A 19,297-nucleotide genomic window follows, 5' to 3' on the forward strand; every position below is an offset into this window, starting at 1 on the left:
GCATCTAGTAGGACTCAGATACTCCCTCTTTTAAGAAAGAGACCTGGCTGAGAATGGTGCCTCCAATCCCATCTTAAGTGAGCACAGCTTGGAAGACTGGCTATTTATGCCTAGCTGTGCACAGTGGAGGCAGCAAGCAGGAGTCCCCAAGACATCCAGGACCAAATGGCTGACTGGGGGCATTGGAGACACCCGGCTCCCTTCTCCATGGGTGTTGGAAATACTGCCCCAAGGGGATGGGGGTCAAGATAAAAGGAGCTTCCAAATTGCTGTGAGTTCTTGAAATGTCTATGAGATGTGCCCATGTACTCTGCCATCTGTTTTGTGTGACTTGCCAGCAGGATTTCATTTTCTGCATTCAGTTCTCCTGCCACACCCTGCTATCCATGAGGAATGCAGTGGCCATGTTGCTCCCCAGAACTTTGGGTGATCCTGCCAAAAGGCGGAGCTTCTCCACAGGGGCAGGGCAGCAGAGTACATATCACAATTCCTGTGAAGCTTTAAAAATTAGGATACTGGGACTCACTTGAGGAGTGCTGAACTAGAATTAGGGGGAGGAGGAGTCCCTGCTGTGTTGTTGTTGTTGTTTTAAAGTTCCACAAGAGGTGATAGTGTATATCATGAAGTAAGATAGCCACATATGGGCCGGGCGCAGTGGCTCATGCCTGTAATCCTAGCACTTTCAGAGGCTGAGGTGAGCAGATTGCCTGAGCTCAGGAGTTTAAGACCAGCCTGGGCAACATGGCGAAACCCTGTCTGTACTAAAAATACAAAAAAATTAGCCGGGCATGGTGGCACATGCCTGTAGTCCCAGCTACTCGGGAGGCTGAGGCATGAGAATTGCTTGAACTCGGGAGGCAGAGGTTGCAGTGAGCCGAGATTGCACCACTGCACAACAGCCTGGGTGACAGAGCAAGACTGTCTCATAAATAAATAAAATTAAGATAGCCACATATGATAAAGAGTTTAAAGGATACATAAAATTAGTTACCAGAAGATCTGAAGAAATTGTCTGCTTAAATTCAGTGATGCATACAAAGAGTGAGTAGTATTTTTGGAGGACTGTATTTCAGAAGCCTCAGATCTTCAAATTTTTTTGCTTTATATTAATGACAATTCTATAATAGTCATTAATATTTGAGATATGTAACTTTTGAAAAATATTTGTATGGGGAGTAAACTTAAAAACCTCTTTCTTAGCCTGAGCCGATGTTTAGGGGAACTTTTTTGAATTCCACTGACCTGTTTAACCAGTTGACACTGCCAACCCAAACATTCCCTTGTGCCATAATTCATATCGTAAAACTATTTTATAATTTTCACTTAAAATTGCATGCGATAGCATTTTCTATGATTCTAACATGACAAAGAACAAGAAAAATGACATGGAAGAGGAATTTACTAAATTCAACCAGAGTTTAGGCTTACTGAGAAATACAGGTGGAAATCTGCTTAAATGGAATTTTACAATAGATTTGCGTATTGAAACCAAGCCTTTCTTCCTGTGGTAACACGTTTCTCAAAGTAACATTGAAATAGCAATTTAAGTGTATTGCCCATAGAGATTTATCAGAAAGGAAATTTATTTAGAAAGTTGTGGGGGTTTTTTTCCCCCTTCAGTTTTTGTTTGGCAGAGAATTCACTAATTTTTCTCCTTCCCTGGGACCAACTTTAGAAAATAGATAGGAACTTAATAGCAAAAATCATGTTAAATGGTTTTGTGGTTTTAGACTGCGTCTCTCTTTTGCAAATTCCTTTTCTGTGAAAGAAAACCTTGCAACACATTGCTATTTGATATTTTATTAATTTGGTGGGTTTGAGGGAGAAGGGTGAGTTTCAGTTTTGAAGTTAAAGAATTTTACAATTTAGGAGGGACTGACCCTACAGATGGCCTGTCTCCTGGTTTCCTTGGCCTCAATAGAAACTGCCCTTGTCGACGTCCCAAATGGCCTCTGATCATTGAAGCCTGTTGTCACTTGTTAGTCCTTGACATGACTTTTCCCGTAGTATTTGATTCTGCTGATCATTCCTCATCAAAGCTTTCTCTTCTGGGTTCCTATGTACCATTCTTTTCTTTTCTTTACTTTTTTTTTTTTTTTTTTTTTTTGAGGCAGGGTCTAGCTTTGTCACCCAGGCTAGAGCGCAGCGGCACAATCTCAGCTCATTGCAACCTCTGCCTCCTTGGGCTCAAGCGATCCTCCCACCTCAGACCCTCAAATAGCTAGGAGTACAGGCGTGAGGCACCAGGCCTGGCTAATTTTTTTTGTATTTTTTGTGGAGACGGGTTTTCACCATGTTACCCAGGCTGGTCTCAAACTTCTGAGTTCTAGTGACCCACTTGCCTCGGCCTCCCCAAAATGCTGGGATTACAGGCATGAACCATGGTGCCCCGCCCCTTTGCACCATACTCGACTGCTTTGTTTTTGCTTCTTTAATTTCCTCTTAGGTCCTGCTGTATCTGCCCTTATGTTCCTGGTTCATCCTTGGTGGTTTTCTTTTAGTCTGCTCAGCCTTTATGGGGGAGACCTCAATAATTCTGTGGCTTCAGCCACCATCCACACTTCATGGACCCCCCAGGTCTCTCTGAATTCATCCTCCTCTTAGACAATCTTTTGGACATTTCTGCTTGGATGACTCATAGGTACTTTTAAATCAGGATATCCAAACTGAACTCATTTCCCCCCCAGTTATTGCCTGCTTCCTGCTCCCCACTCCAAACCACTCACCCCACGCTTGTCTGCTTTTCCCATTTTGGTCATTGGCACTACTTTCTACCCTGTCACTCAAGCCAGAAATTTGTGATTCATCCTTCAGCCCTCCCTCAGCCCCATTTTAAAATTGCTGATTACATTTTATCTTAATTTCCTAAATAAAGAAGGAAAAGGCAAACTTAAGTCATTCCACCGTGAAAGAAAAATATCTTGGGCCCCCAAATCGCTAAAGCTAAAAGAAAATTCAAGCTGGGAACTACTTAGGGCAAACCTGCCTCTGATTCTATTCAAAGCCATCCCTCTGCTCACTGAGATAAATGCATATCTCATTGCCTCCTTTGGAAAGGCTAATCAGAAACTCAAAAGAATGCAACAGTTGGTCTCCCACCTGTGACCTGGAAGCCACCTCCCCATTTCCAGTTGTCCTGCCTTTCCAGACCGAACCAATGTTCATTTTACATATATTGATTGATGTCTCATGTTTCCCTAAAATGTATAAAACCAAGCTGTGCTCTGACCACTTTGGGCACATGTCATCAGGACCTCCTGAGGCTGTCTGAAGGGCATGCATCCTTAACCTTGGCAGAATAAACTTTCTAAATTGAGACCTGTCTCAAATTTTGGGACTTCACACCACTAACATTTAATTATAAATGTTTAAAACTCATCACTGGGCCTATATAAACAAGTGTAATAATACAACACATTAGTGACCATTTCTATAATATATATTTCATGCTAGGTATAGTCCTACAAACTTGTCATGTTTTATTTCTGATTTTTTTTCACAGCTATTCTGAGGGATGTCATCTCTGTTACAAGTGAGGAATCTAGGGTCAGAGAGCTTGTGTCCAGGCCCAGGGGCACAGGGCAAGGAAAGCACAGTATAGTTGGGGTTTAGACCACATGGGCTGGTGTTGGTTGACCTGACCCCAACACCTTTGCCTTTGGTATCATGCCACCTTGTTTTGAGTTGTTTCTATAATGCCACAGCACTGTTGTAGATATCTGGCAAGTAGATTGGCTTTGGGGGGCAGTAACTGGTCTTGTTCATATTTGAATCTGTTAATGTGTATTTTTTCTTATAATTAGTGGTAAAGACATGACTCTTGATGGTCCATGTTGTCTGTGGCTTCGTCTGGATACCAGCCCTGGCTCTTCCGTGAACTGTCTATTAGCTGGGTGGCCTGAGACAAGGACAGTAGGATCATGCTGCTCACCCTCAGAGGGTTTTTATGAGGAGGAAATGGAATGCCGTACAGGAAAGTGCTTCTAAATTCAGGGCATTTTTGAAAAGTTGTGTTCAATTGTGGGAATTGATCATTTGCTGGCTTACATGAGCCCTCTTTTTTAATAAACGACAATGTGAACATAGAAATTTTCCTGGATTTCTGATGTTGATGCTGATCATTCTTGCACAGGCAGAAAAGGCAAGAAACGACCTTGTTTATAGCACATATAGACCTAAATTTTGTTAGTCCTTAGTAAAACTAGTTTAGAACAGGTAAGGATATGATCTACAAAAATCATACAGAACCTTTTTGGGTGTAGGCGGGTGAACGAAAGCAGAGTCTACTGAAGCTTTTTGTAGAGATGGGCTCTTGCTATGTTCCCCAGGCTGGTCTTGAACTCTTGGCCTCAAGCCATTCTCCCACCTTGGCCTCCCAAAAGTGCTGGGATTACAGGCATGAGCCACCACAATTGGCCCTCTTTATTCTGTTAAATTGCTCTTGGGAGCATGGATGGACTTTTGTGCTGTACCACAATGAACTGTAAATTGAGACCTGGCCGTTTTATGTTTTGTTTCCTCATAGGTCCCTCCTTTTGCCCTGTTCTGAAAAGGAAATGCTCCTTTTTCTTCATAGGTCTCCCTCTTCCATCATATTTGGTTTTTAGAGTGTGTCTAAGGAGAGGGCCCTTTTAATACATAGATAAACTCAATCTATTATTGTGGAATTTAGAAATTGTTTAATTTTCAAAGTCTTGGTTTCTTATAAAATTGTCCTGTAAATTTAGGGGCAGTGCTGTGTATTTTGCAGTTGTTTTGACTGAACTTGACAGACTGTGACTCACAGTAGGTCCTTGGCAGTTGGTAGCCATTACCATCCAAACTTAGTTATCAGAGACCTAAATGTTCAGATTTTACAAGGGTTACATTGGTTTATGTTAAGATTCAAGAAGAATTTTTGTAAGTGTTGTAGAAAGGGAGGGAGGACAGTGTATAATAACAGTGGTTCCTGGGAGTGTGGACCATGAGGGACTGCTTCATCATCAGCAGGGTAGCTGTACCCCAGACCTAAAGAACCGTCGAGGGTGGGGTCCAGCAGCCTGCCTCTTAACAAGTCCCCCAGGTAACTCTGATGCACTTAACTGGCCTAACGTTACAGGTTTCAGCCTGAAGTCCACCCAAGAGATAGTGAGGACCTCCCCAGAATGGTGGAAGCGAATGGAGGGGAGTCAGGACTGGTGAGACGGAGACCTGTTTGGCTGTTTACCAGACAAGGAAGGGAGGCCATGAGAAAGAGGAGGGGCTTTGAGTCTCATGAACTAAAAAGGATGGTGCTTTATCAGCAGGAACCTGGACCCAGACTAGTGAGTGGGTTTTGGAAGTGGGGAGAGGAAGATGGGTTTAGTTTTGGACATGTTGGGGTATGTGAGCCAGGGCTGATGACGGCAAGTTGGAAATAAAGTCGTGTAACTGTAGCACAGATAAAGAATGGAGAAACAGATTTGTGACTTGCCTGCATACAGGCAGCAGTTGAAGTGGGTATTCTGGTCATTTTTCCAAGGATGATAGCACAGAGAAAGAGAGCCAAGAATAGACTGATATGGGATTGGGTGCTTGGGAGTGCAGCATTTGTTTCTCTTTCAGAAGAGTAAGTGAAAATGCTTAGGAATACATAGTGACATAATTTTTTTTGTTTAAGAGCCTAACTCTGTTATCTAGGCTCAAGTGCAATGGCATGATTAGAGCTCATTGCAGCCTCGAACACCTGGGCTCAAATGAGCCCACCTCAGCCCCGCAAAGTACTGTGACTACAGGCATGTGCCACCACTCCCAGCTAATTAAAAAAAATTTCTTTTTGTAGAAACAAAGACTCACACTCCTGGACTCAAGTGATCCTCCTACCTTGGCCTCCCAAAGTGTTGATTACAGGTGTGAGCCACCACACCCAGCCTGTGATATAGTTTTAAATTAAACCAGGTTATCAGAACAGCGTTGCAGTTTTGCCATTTATCTTTAGGCCCCATGCTGTGTAACAGAGACTTGTTCTTGAATGTCATTTTATCTGGAAATCCAAGGCTTAGGGTGCCAAGGCATGGTTTTAGTGCATGTTTTTCTTGCAAAGGAAGAAGTGGAATGAGGTGTTAAGAGCTAAGGTGTGACCTAGAGCAGGCTGCTGAGATTCTCTAAGTCTCAATTTCCTTATCTGTCAAAAGAGGATAATTATAGTTCCCACCTGGTAGTTGTGAGGACTAAACAGGAGGTTGTCTGTGAAATAAGTTTCTCTACCTCTGCCATTGCTTTTGTGGTTGGTTGCTGGATTTGTGAAGTAAAGGTCTTCCATTTGTATCGATAAATCTTCCATTTGTATTGATTTATGATATGAGGATTATAAAAAGTGATGTCAATTAGAGATGAATGCAGTTTTATAGTTTTTAGTGAATTATCAGTACATTGAAATATGGGCTTTGTTAGGTTTGTGAGAAGGCAAAAGAGAGTTGGCTTGAGAAGTTTTACTGCATAAAAACAAGAATCAGATATTTTAAAAATTATTTTATATCCAGCTTTGTTGCAGACTGACATATTTTGCTGTACCAGGAAGATGTTTTGCTGAGACCATGAAAACTTAGTACATCTGTGCAACATCTTCATTATATCTAGAACAATTTTACATCCACTGTCTCTAATTCAAAGCCATTCAAGAAACATGTGTCTTGTTTTCCACTGGGTTCTAATTGGGCTGTTTTTCCTTAGTGGGAGACATTTGGACCACACACTTACATTTAGGAAATAACTTGGTAACTCGGCTACATGTACAAGAGTGTATAAAGAATGTTCTCATTGTGGAAAAAGTAGCTTCTGCAACTCCCTATTCCTCCCCAAGAAAAGAAAGCTGTGTGTATGTATGTGTGCATGTGTTTTCTGTGCTGCGTCACAATAGTGATTTTTGTTCTTTAGGTCTGAGATGTTTCATACTAAGAGAAGTGATGACAGAATCAGTGATCAAAGGTTTCACTGCAGAGTTACTAAGAGCTTTAATTGAATCTTTCACTGGGTTTTAGAGGAAAAACATCTGATGTTCATACATGGCACGTAACATACCTTCAAGTATAAGGCTTAAACTTCATAGGTTTGATTAGTTTTATGGGACCCCTACAAATAACATGTCATATCCACCCATAGGAATTAGCTCTAATTCAAAATTTAGTTGAAGTGGTGTGTGTGTGTGTGTGTGTGTGTGTGTGTGTGTGTGTGTGTGTGTGTGTGTTTGCTGTTGGGTTGGGTTTGGATGCCTTCAGTTTAGTTCAGAACTACCACCCCAGCTCTTCCAGAACTGCACGAGGCTTGCACCATTCTGGGAAGTTTGGCTGCTGCCACAGCTGAAATACTGAGCCAGACTTAGGTTATTTTATTAGTCTAGAAAGAGTATTGCGCTCTTGCAGCTGTTCCTAACCATGAAAACAAAAACCATCTCGGTTACCCAGGATCCATGAGAAATTGGCAATGGCTCAGTTTAAGTCCGTGTATTTTGGACTCTGAATTATATTTATCTTCCTATGGGCATCCCCTGATTTAGGGCATACAGCTGGGGAATGGCCTGTGACTGTATGAGGCAGTGGGGGTGGGAGAGGCCAAGCCTTGGGTACCACATTCATTAGGAAGCCTGATCCAGTTAACTGAAACACTGCAGTTTCCAGAGCACAAATACTTTCAAAAAGAGTGAGGAGAGCACCAAGAAAACAATACAACCAACAGCGTGTATTAAAAACACCTGTCTCAAATATGAAATGTGGCATTTTGTTTTTGTACATTGTCTGTCACAGTAAATATCTGGAGTCTTTCTCCTGTCATGCCAGGCCTGGTTTTTGTAGATAGTAATTTGGTGGTGATGGACATTCTTGATAAATAGGGCTTTTACAGACTATTCTGAAAATGAATCATGGGACTTGCCTTTAATTGCTAGCAGTGGCGTGTATGTGACATACTCGCTCCTGCTAATGTGTGCCAATCAGTAAGTTACTGTTTAATTTTCTGAATTTTATGGGATGATGCAGTAAGAAGGCACTCCCCAGAAGTGGGCTCCTCGATCTTGGACTTCCCAGCTTCCAGAACTGTGAGCCAAATAGAAGTTTATAAACAAACTTCTATTGTTTATAAATTACTGTCTCCATGATATTCTGTGACAAAAGTACAAAATGGACTAAGACAAGGGATCTGTGAACTTGAATGGGTGGAGAAAAACTCAACTGTATTTTCACTAACCTCTAGCCAAAATATAGCCATTGCTTCAATCATGAAAGTGGGCAACCAACCATGTAAGATCAACAGGACATGTAACTTTGTCACATGGAAATTAACTGATTTTTGTATCATATTGTGGAAATAGTTTAAAATACATTTATGCCCATCGCTGCTTTAAAAACTGCAGTAGTTATAAAACCTGCTGCTGTGTCTTATTTATGCGTTAAGCATACTTTAGTGTATCAGGTTTGCTTTTTGAACATTTTGCTATCTGTGTTTCAATATAATTAGTTTTCTTTGTAATAAGACTGTCTACTTAAAAATCATTCAAAAACACTCTGAGGGTACAGATTGCTGAAGCCATCCATGGAACTTAAAAGGTTACAGATTCATGCCTTGGATATGGCACCCTTGTGTCTTTCTCATCCTCATTTGAGACTAGATTTGTTAACATTAAACCTGAATTTTTTTTTTTTAAGTCTTAACATAGTTGGCCTTTGTTTTCTAGCATGACTTGTCTGTGACTTTTATCATCTGGAGCTCTGGTATTCCCCTTTTGGGGCTGTTGGAGTTAATTAAAAAATTAAGCCTTCAAGTCCAACAGAGCTTAAGGGAAAAAAAAAAAGAGAAAAAAATAAAGCTATTGTCCTTGCCCATATGCCCTTTCTCACAGGCTTCTGTGAGACTGCTTACTGCAACCAAATGTTTATGGCCAAGAATGGTTTCCTTTACAAATTCCAGAGGAGAGCGCAGTGATGCATATGCTGATGTCATTGCTTTAGCTATGGGAAGAGATGATGCTGTGTGGCTTGTATGAATTTGATTCAGCTCTCCACTGCAGTATCACTGCAGGCATATCTTGGTTTAATTTAGAACTTGATATCCAAGGTTAAAACCTCACTAAATTTATTAGACTGTATAAAATTGCCCAGAGAAAGACATTGAGATCATCAGGCCATTTCTCACTGCATCCTGTCACTGTGTAACAAGCTTTATACAATTTATTCACAAGAAATGAGGCAGTTTTCCGGGTTTTTCATGAATACCATAGTTGCTAACTTCTGGGTAAGTGTTAGGAATAGGGGCAGCATTGTTTGTATGACACAAAGGTGTCTGTCTCCCCAAATCCTCCATATTGGCATTGTAGCCCACCTCCCAGGGTTCTCCCCCTGTGGGCTAATGAACTCAAGAGCTTGCTCATTTTGGCATGAGTTCTGTTGCATGGTGCCTCCAGGTCACACATGGACAGCACTGTAGTTTGAAATAACTGATAACTCGAGGGACTGTACTGTAGATGTCTCTCAGTGGAGGCAGGTGTTTTTGTTTTTTTCAGGATAGATTTGCAGCATGGGATGCTGCTCTAGGAGTGAAGTGTGTGTGAGCCGTGTGTATGTTTGGCCAAAGCCAATTTATCTTTTCCACCTGTTGAGCAGCTTTGCCTTTGACTCTCACCACTCCCTGGGGGCTGGTCTCTCTTCTTTTCAACTGAAAGGAGGCCTGGTAGACTGACTGCATGGTCAGGCTGGGGATCAAGACTGCCTGGATGCACACTGAGTTGTGTGACCCTGGGCAAGTCACTAGCTTGTCTGTGCCTTTGTGGAATGGAGATTAACAGTACCTTCCTCAGACGGTGGTTGTGAGGATTTAATGAGTATATGCATGGTAAGTGCTTAGAACAGGGCCAGGCATATGGATAGTGGTAAATAAGGGTTGCTGGCTGCACATTAGAATCACCTGGTGGAGTTTTAAAACCCTGCGTGGGTATTGAGAACTCCAATCCTAATGAAATTAGGGCCTGGGGAGGTTATAACCTTGTTCAGCAAGTGGAGGAGTGTTTTTGATGTCTTATATTCTGGGCATTAAGTGAAAGATCCATCTGTCAGCTACATAAGCAAGAGATCATTCTGTGATGAATAGCTGCCTTTCACAGGCATCTTTGAGGCTGTCTGACCCTTCACTTTGAGGCCAGATCCAGTGCAATTTAAAAATTTTAATTTCCTTAGGTTTATAATACCAAATTTCATTCAGCTGGCATTGATTGAGTGCCTTTTAACACTTTTTGAAAATGTCCTCAAGGTCTCTTTTCGTAGTAAAAGCTTATCACGCATACAGTGGCCTCCTCTGAGGGGTTCCTTTTTCATCTGTGATGATGGTTTATTATGTACTGTGCTTACAGTGGTCTTAGGAACAAGAAAGTTTCCCCCTTAAAAATTATAATGCCTACAGGTGGAAGAGACCTGAAATTATCCAGTCCAGCAGGAAAGGGAACAGTATTCTTGGTGAAATAACAACTTGTCCAGAATCACTTTGTATACATAATGCCTCTACCTGTATTCTGGGAGTTGCGATTGCACATCAGAAAGGTGGGCAGTGTAAGTTGGGGATTGTAGCTCTGTTGTATGACACAAGTGGGAAACAACAGGAAGGAGAAAGGAAAAGAGAATGTAATTCTGAGTGTGGTTGTTGTGGAGCTAACTGTCATAAGGAGGATTGGGACTTGGGTTTCCGGTTGCCCTAAACCTTACACAAGGGAAGACTCTATGGCCCTAGCCACGCCTTCTACTGAGTTATGTGAGAGGAGGAGACCACGATCAGACTGTGGTTCATACTCAAACCCTAGGTGGTTCTCCAGGAGCTTTTTAGCTGCATGGCTACTGGGTCCCTGAGGTGATGCTGGTATCCATAACTGCTACACTTTCATCCTCATGCAAAGCCTCCCTTTCTTTGAGGCGTGTATTCTGTGCTGTCCTGATCACCTCCCTATTCCCCCTACCCTCAGTTCATTGAGGACTTTGGAGGCAGCTATTCAGTGCCTGAGCTTTCAAGTCAGGCCTGGGTTCACATCACAGATTTGCCTTTACTAATCCTGTGGGCTTTATCATTGTCTGGAATTGTTCCACATCCAAAATTTAAAAATTCTTTAAAAAGAACCAGACTCTTTCAACTTCCTCATTCATTTATTCCGACTGTGTTTGTTCTTTGATCTCTTTGAGACACCATACTTTTTCTCTCTGGCTATCCTAGCTACCTCTCAGGGCTTCATTCCCTTCCTGACCAGCCTTGATTTCACAGCACACCACTCTGAGCACTCCTGTACTGGCCCCTGCACTGTGAACTCCTGATCATTGATCAGATCCTGCATTCTCTGGACCATCCCTGGATGGTTCTTGGGGCTGAGCGTCAGAGAAGGGAATTGCACAGCATAGCTTATTTATTTATTTATTTATTTTAGCCCAAGTGCTGTTTATTTAAAAGAACAAAAAAGAGTGGAGGCCCCCTAGGGACGGGATGAAACAAAACTAGCAGTGCAAGTCTGCCTCTAGCTCAGCATAAAAGCTTGTTGCCCCACTGGGCCATCTTGTTGTTGATAGGCATCTTCAAGAAGCAGTCAGACTGCATGTAGGCAGCAATTTTCTCCAAAGCCTCAACGGCACATGAAAGCCTTAAGATGTGGGAACTCATCCAGGCACTTGGACTCAAACATGCACTTCTGATCCAGGACGTCATAGATGGGAAAATCCACAAAGGTGAGCTTTCCCCTGCAAACCATGAGAATTTCTCCCAGGAATATGGAGAATTGTTTCAGTTGTTCAGGTAGCTGTTCCAAGTACTGAGGTTTCAGGGTTGGTTTTTATTTATTTTATTTATTTATTTTTTTTGAGATGGAGTCTTGCTCTGTCGCCCAGGCTGGAGTGCAATGGTGCGATCTCGGCTCACTGCAACCTCTGCCTCCCGGGTTCAAGCTATTCTCCTGCCTCAGCCTCCTGAGTAGCTGAGACTACAGGCGCCCGCCACCACGCCCAGCTAACTTTTTGTATTTTTAGTAGAGACAGTGTTTCGCCGTATTAGCCAGGATGGTCTTGATCCCCTGAACTTGTGATCCACGAGAAAAGAGAAGCCTCCCAAAGTGCTGGGATTACAGGTGTGAGCCACTGCGCCTGGCCAGGTTTCAGTTTTTCATGGTCAGAGTTGTAACAGCGCTGTATCAGTTGTTTGCAGAAACTGGTTGCTTGGTTCCCTAAAATGTCCACTTCAATCTTTTCAGTCTTACCACACATGTGCCTGCCAGCAGTGTAGCACAAGATGGCATTGCTCTGGGTGACCTTGTTCTTCCCGTCCATGAAGTTGGGCAGATTAGGAAAGTCCAGGTCTAGCTTGAATATCACATCCAGCCATTGGCTTCAGTCATAGTCAGGAGTTTCCTGGCATGTGTACCATTTCTCCTCATAGGACATATCTGTGAACTACAGGAGCAGGCAAATGGTCTGTGCCAGCCCGCAAATATTCCACTAACCCAGAACCATAGATGAGTTGCACGATATGATGATGCTACTTGTGAGCCTTTGAGGATAGGAGCAGTTTCATAATCGGGTGTTATGGCCTGGTCTGCAGCCTAGTTTGGATGATCAGAGCTGTTCAGCTGTCCGTTTTATTGTTTTTGGTTTTTCTGAGAATCTCCTTCTGTTGCCCAGGCTGGTCTCAAAGGCCTGGGCTCAAATGATCCTCCCAAAGTGCTGGGATTACAGGCGTGAGCCACCATGCCCAGCCAGCTGTCCTTTTAATCTCTTACTTGCCTTCCTCTCATCTACAGGGCTATCCTGAACCTTCACTGCACCTCTTACCTTGTTTTTACCTTGTAGACAAAATGGAGGCATGAATGTTTTTAGCTTCCTGCTCATGTTTGGCCACATGTTGTCTTCCTCCTCTATCAGATTGTACTTGCCTTTGTGTCCCTTGTTGTTTGGCACAGGGTAGCAACGTACAAATGTATGTCGAATGAAAACCTCCAATTGCTAACCCAACACTCATTCCTTAATTGGAAAATTAGGTTGTAACCCAATTTCTGCCACTTGCTGGTCCAGGAGAGCCAGGGCAAGTTTCTCCATTGCTCATAGCCTGTAGAAGGATATTAATTTTACTTAAAGTTATTAAAGGATAACAGTCTGTTTTTAGGTACAATAATTCCCTTTGAAAATTATAGATTAAAATTATGTTTCTCCACAACCATTCATTGATGTTGAAATTGGAAAACAAATACTTTGCTGGGGTGGGGAGCAAGGCAGGGTCTGACCATTCAGAGGCCCAAAGCCTGGTGAAGGAAGCAGGTGTATAAACAATTAAAATAAGATGAAGAAGGCTTCTAAGATGAGGTGATTCTGTGGTGTGTTTTGAAGTGGGTGGGCTTATGAAATTCTTTGGCTTTCTCTAATATATCTAAACATCTATGTAAATACCTGGATGATGTACAGTACTAGTGACAATATTGGAGTTTTGTCTTCTAGTTAGCCGTGTTTTGCTGCTGTGGTAGGGAGGTAAGTCTCAGCTAGGGAGCACTCAGGTGACAGGGAAATGAAGACAGGGAACTCCTGCCTGTAAGTGAGCAGGAGCTCTCTGCAAGACTGAGCTCTGCCTTGCACAGTAGCCATTGGCCTGGGAGACATCATGATTATTGCTGGAAATGCTGCCCTTTCTGAACCCTTCCTTTTTTTGAAGGAGAGTGTATTGATTTCAGATTTTTGGCTACTGTCTTTGCACTTATCCCTTCTGTGTGCCTATTTGAAATACCCAAATAAAACCTACCTGCAGCCAGTGCTTCTGAAAGCCTGATATTTGAACAGATCTTACTATGTTAAATGTGCACTTCTTCATGTATACACCAAATTATTTTGACCATAAAGTTGGGAATTAGTACTTGGTACCAGAATTCTTAAATTATTAGTCCAAACTCCTTGTTGGAAGAGAATTGCCGTTGATTTTGATTTCCCTTCCATAATAACCCTGCCACTCATTTAAAGACTTTTTTTTTAGTGTTTGTTGTGTGTAAGGTACATTGCTAGATGCCATGGGGGATTTGTGGAGTTCAACATTTTTCACCATAATTTTGATCTATCATCATATTAGAACAAGGCAGGATGTAGAATTAGAGAAAACATATCTTTTGACCATTGTGGCCTGAGAAGGCTTTATGGAAGAGATGGTGTTAGAATTTGGATTGAACAAATCCCTTTACAGGTATATGAAGATGGCTCTTGTACTTAGAAGGAAGCAACTTCTTTATCTTCTCCTCCAAAAGTGAAATTTTCTTTCTGCCAAGTACTTATCAAAATACTAATTTTCTAGTAACTTGAAATACTGGCTAAGGTAAGGTGTTTTGTTTGTTTGTTTGTTTGTTTTGGTAGAAACTCTTCCTGAAACAACCTATATGAATGTACAGAATATTTTAAATATAGGTGGAAGGTGATTTCACCACAGTAGTTTCCACTTAATTTTGGTGTATCAGAACTTAAGCATTTGATTTCCAATTTCATGCCCAGAACTCTTTTAAATTCATATTACTTGTGACTGTAAATTTACTATGCTTTTTAATAACTCATACTTAAATCTGAAGTGTTTTTGCTTAGGACAAAACTATAAAGAATAGAATAGTAGAATAGAGGTTCAGTTTGTAGAATGGGTTGTTGAATAAAGAATAAATGACTGGATCTATGTGTCTTAGAGAATAAATTATAGTTTAATGTCATATTTTCCAGCTATGCAAATTAAGAAAAACCAGACTAGGTGCTGTACCTCATGCCTATAATCCCTGTGCTTTGGGAGGCTGAAGTAAGAGAATTACTTGAGCCCAGGAGTTTAGAGACCAGCCTGGGCAACCTAATGAGACCTCCATCTCTATGAAAAAATAAGCAGCTGGTCTTGGTGGTACATGCCTGTAGTCCCAGCTACTCTGGAGGCTGAGATGGGAAGATAGCCTGAGCCTGAGAAGACAAGACTGCAGTGAACTGTCACTGTCATGGTGCCATTGCATTCCAGCCTGGGCAACAGAGTAAGACACTCTCTCTAAAAAAAAGCCAAATATATAAAAAAAAGAAGAACCAAAGGCCAATTATTTACTTGTCACAATTATTTACGAGTTGTTCTAGCCATCCCCCGCACCCTGACACACTTTTCTGGATGAAGCATCTGGATCCTGGAGAAGTTCCGTTAGTTGTTTCCAGTCATATTGGCAAGGTCTCTGTCAATTCCTAGGATTTCTCTACTAAAGTGGGGGAAAGTGTGAGAGAAATCTTGGAATGTCAAAAACTCATCAAGGGCTGGTTTTTCCCAGCCTCCTAGGATCTCCTAGGAGTGATGAGACATGGCTCTTGCTTTCAGGAAATTTCTGTGTACAGGGTTTTCCATGAGTTTCTAGATAACAGCCAGTGTACCATCTAGCAGACCTCTTTGTGTGTGTGTGTTTGTGGTTTTTGTTTTTTTTTGGTTTTTTTTGGTCTCTTACGCTTTGTTTTTTCTTATTTGCTTTAGTCTGTATTATTTATTTTGTGGGCTGCTTCAGACTCCCTGCTACCACCACTACTTTCTTGTTGCTAATAGGAAGAACAGTTCTAAAGGTGTTATACAGAAGGCATGACTGTTAGTTACGTGAGTCAGACTAACTAGGTTTTAAGAACTTTTCAAGCTTCTAACACTGAGGATGTTTTTGATGCTTCTTTGAAGCAAAGAAGAAAAATGTCTTAATTAAATGTACCTTAGTTTACAGTGTTTCACTTGTAAATGTTGCTACTCTGGCTTTATTATTTTTGACAAACGCAGCATCTTCAGAGAATTTTGCTTTGAGGCCAGGTGGATAGTTTGATAGGAGAAGCCTCTTCATTAGAGCGTGCACAGAGTATGTGTGTTTAGGTATTTGGGGTAACTGGACTGAGGTTCTAAGGTTAATTCAGATGTGGATATGAAGAGACATTGCTAAATGCAGCATTTTCCTCCCTAATATCTCATTGTCTGATGTCACATGGATTTAACTGAATTTTCTTGCATTCCTTGCAAGTGTGAATATATAGGAATATTCTTTGTCAATTATAAACTGCTATAAATGTTTTTTAATTGCTTGATTTGGAGGAAATCTTACATCTGTATTCATTGCAGCCTGTCAACAAATACTGAGAACAGGGTGGGTGCGAAGCCTGTGTTCTGGCTTCTGTTTGTATCTGTTAAAGAATAAACATAGTCTCTGCCCTCAGCTCCCAGATTCCACTTGAAATTGTGTAAATAGGCAGTATGGCACTCCAGAAGAGAAACGTTTTACTGCCAGTACTCTTCTATGATCTCAGACAAGGTGGTCATGGTTCTGATATTGCCACTGTGATTACAGACTGAAATAGATTTTGTCTTGTTTTGGAATCATCTTACTATTTTGTCTAGGGTGTTTTTTGTTATATTTTATATGCCAACTCAACATGCTGTGCAGAATTCGAATACATAATGTAGAGAGGTTGTGCCTGTCCCCAAAGACTTGGTGTGCTGAAGGAGAAATACCAGAAGTAAAAGTAAGCTTTTGATAGTCTATTTAACTTCTGGGGGGCTTAAAAGAAGAATCTGTGACATTTGGAAAACTTACATGTTGAATGATAGTAGAAATTTAGGTGACTTCAGGCCATTGGCCCTCTCAGAGTAATGTTACCTATTCACCTTTTCTCCTCAATGAACGTTACAGGAAATTTACTTCTATTAGTCAGTTTTAGTTGTAGTAACTTTTAGTTGTAATAACAAAGAGGCTGGTCTTTCCTTTTGTTGGGGCTCAGGACAGGATACCCCCCAATATGGCACCTTGGCATATAAGAGAAACTGCAGAAGAAAGGAGGTCCCTCTGACCTCCCCTTGCTTTTCTCCCCTGAAGCATGGTCATCAAGGAATTCTCTGACCTATCTCACCTGACAGTGAGTTATAAGACTCTCATTCCAGAGAGGTCCTGCCCTGTACCCAGAGGACAAGAAGAATCTGGACAAGCAGGCCTTGCTAAGGGCCCCCACCCCAATTATTAGGCCTCATTCCCTTTTTGTTCAATCATGCTTCTACGTGGCTGTCCATTCTTCATTGTACTTAAGCGTAAAAATTCAAGTTTCCTAAGTCTCTGGATCCTCATTTCTGAAGGCTCCTGTGTCATGCAAAACTTTGGTTGAATAAATTTGTTATGCCTTTCTCTTGTTAATCTGTCTTTTTGTTATAGGGGTGTCAGCCATGAACTTTGCCATGGGTGAGGAAAAAGATACCTTTTCTCCCCTACACTCTCTTCCTCAAAAATATATAATGGAAAGAAATGACATCTGACGTTCTTCACATTTTCAAAGACTTATTCTTAAGTATTTGAGTTCAACAGTACCTTTGTTCTACTTGCTGTCATAGAGGCTAAGGTTTTATGGGGCAGAACTTCAGGGACTGTTTGGTCAGTATTTGAGTTATACCTGTGCCTTTGGTCTATAATATAAAGTAGGCCGGGTGCGGTGGTTCACACCTGTAATCCCAGCACTTTGGGAGGCCAAGGCAGGCAGATCACCTGAGGTCAGGAGTTTGAGACCAGCCTGGCCAACATGGTGAAACCCCATCTCTACTAAAAATACAAAAATTAGCTGGGTGTGGTGGTGGGTGCCTGTAATCACAGCTACTCAGGAGGCTGAGGCAAGAAAATTGCTTGAACCCAGGAGGTGGAGGTTGCAGTGAGCTGAGATTGTGCCACTGCATTCCAGCCTGGGCAATAAAGTGAGACTCCTTCTCAAAACAAACAAACAAAAAACAAAACAAAAACCACACACATACACATATAGTAAAAAAGAACATTATTTCTTATGTTTTATCCTATGATACTTATCCATAAGTACTTCCTTACCATACAGTATGTTGGGCTTGTCATTTAATCTGCTGAGTCTGAATTACTGTGTCAGAAAGGCTGGTTTGCATCATTTCTATTTGGTTCAAGTGCATGACAGCTCAGTGTTCACCCTTTTAGGGGAAAAATGACAGTAGTTGAAGTTGCTACTGGAAGGGAAGTGTGATGATGCAGAAGAGGAGAGCCTGCTGGCTGCCTACACAGGTGGGCTTCAAGGTGCCATTTCCATTGAGGAATTTACCACTGCCTTCTCTTTGGTCCTCAGAAACTCAATATTCTCCATGTCTTAAATGGATGGGACTGGGCAAAGTGACTCCCTTTAATAAAGCAAAGCTCATGAGAGCTTCTGTTTAAAGCTGGAGTCCCGATTTGTTAATTTATTCTCAGAATTGTCTGTCAGCAAGCCAGACAGTTGTGTGAACTGGACCAGCACACTCTCTCCCTACTATTTGCAGACTAAGAAAGGAGCCAAATTACGAGGTGTCTCTCAGTGTGAACAGAACCAGAACAAGAAGTAGTTGTATCATGCCAATGTGTGACAGCACCTAGCTCCAACAGCCCAATGTGTCCATTTCCAGAATTGGATATAGGGGTATGTGTTTATAAGTGTGCAGATACCAGATAGTCTTCTCTGGAGTGTACTGTCATTATTGGCCCCTAGGGTCTATTCCTATAAATGCTATTTGTGACCATCCCCCTTTCAGTGGGCATAGCCTGTATGTCCATTGGTGACTGTTAAGTTCCAGTTATGGGTTTAAGGCCAGAGACGATTGAAACTTCCAGGTGACTTTGTATAGCTCCACTCTGATCTGTGTTAGTTTCAGAATTTAACTTGCTGGGAAGACTTACTTTTTTCCTTTCCAGTCTGGGGGAGGGGAGGATGGTTCCTTATTTTTGCACTCAGGTATAATCAGTTAAAGTTGCTCCAGGTCGCAGTTTGAATAGCTTTTTTAAGAATATAAAATTTAAGCTATTTCCCTTGAGTTGCTATTTATGGAGGAAAACAGGAACTGGAAGAAATATTATAGCAGATATTTGATAGCCTCTTTCACTTAAGACCACTGATGTGGAAGGTATGTCTATCCTGAAAATAGCTGGGTGCCCCAAAATAGGAAAACAGGGTGTCTGGGATGAGATACCAAAGTCAGTGTCACCTAGTCCTTGCCCCGTGTGATGCCTATTCTGAGTGGCATGGTAGGTGTACTGCCAACTGGTGATGACCTGGGTGATTAATCAGGAGCAGCTCATAGATGTGGTGGGGCCTGAGCTTGGTCAATGATCCAGGTAAACACACGGCTCTGGAAGAGTTCACCAAGGCTTGGTGCAAGGGACCTTGCATGAGCTTTGGTGGCATGGCTCTGTCAGTATTTTTCTCTTATTTTTTAGGTAGTTTTTGCTAAATTATAAACCCCAAAGTTGGTTGGTTGAAGAATATGTCTGTGTTTACCTATCTATTTA

General features: G+C 41.8%; 1 protein-coding gene and 1 pseudogene across 7 annotated transcripts in view; one reads left to right on the plus strand and one right to left on the minus strand.

The window, feature by feature from the left end:
- TANC1 (tetratricopeptide repeat, ankyrin repeat and coiled-coil containing 1) overlaps positions 1–19,297 on the plus strand; it is a 263,697-nt gene that overhangs the window by 75,920 nt on the left and 168,480 nt on the right. The window lies entirely within an intron of this gene.
- On the minus strand, positions 11,333–16,299 carry LOC103786525 (glutathione S-transferase Mu 3-like; annotated as a pseudogene).

The sequence above is a fragment of the Pan paniscus genome, chromosome 13 (assembly GCF_029289425.2).
Source record: "Pan paniscus chromosome 13, NHGRI_mPanPan1-v2.0_pri, whole genome shotgun sequence".
NCBI classification, from domain to species: Eukaryota; Metazoa; Chordata; class Mammalia; order Primates; family Hominidae; genus Pan; species Pan paniscus.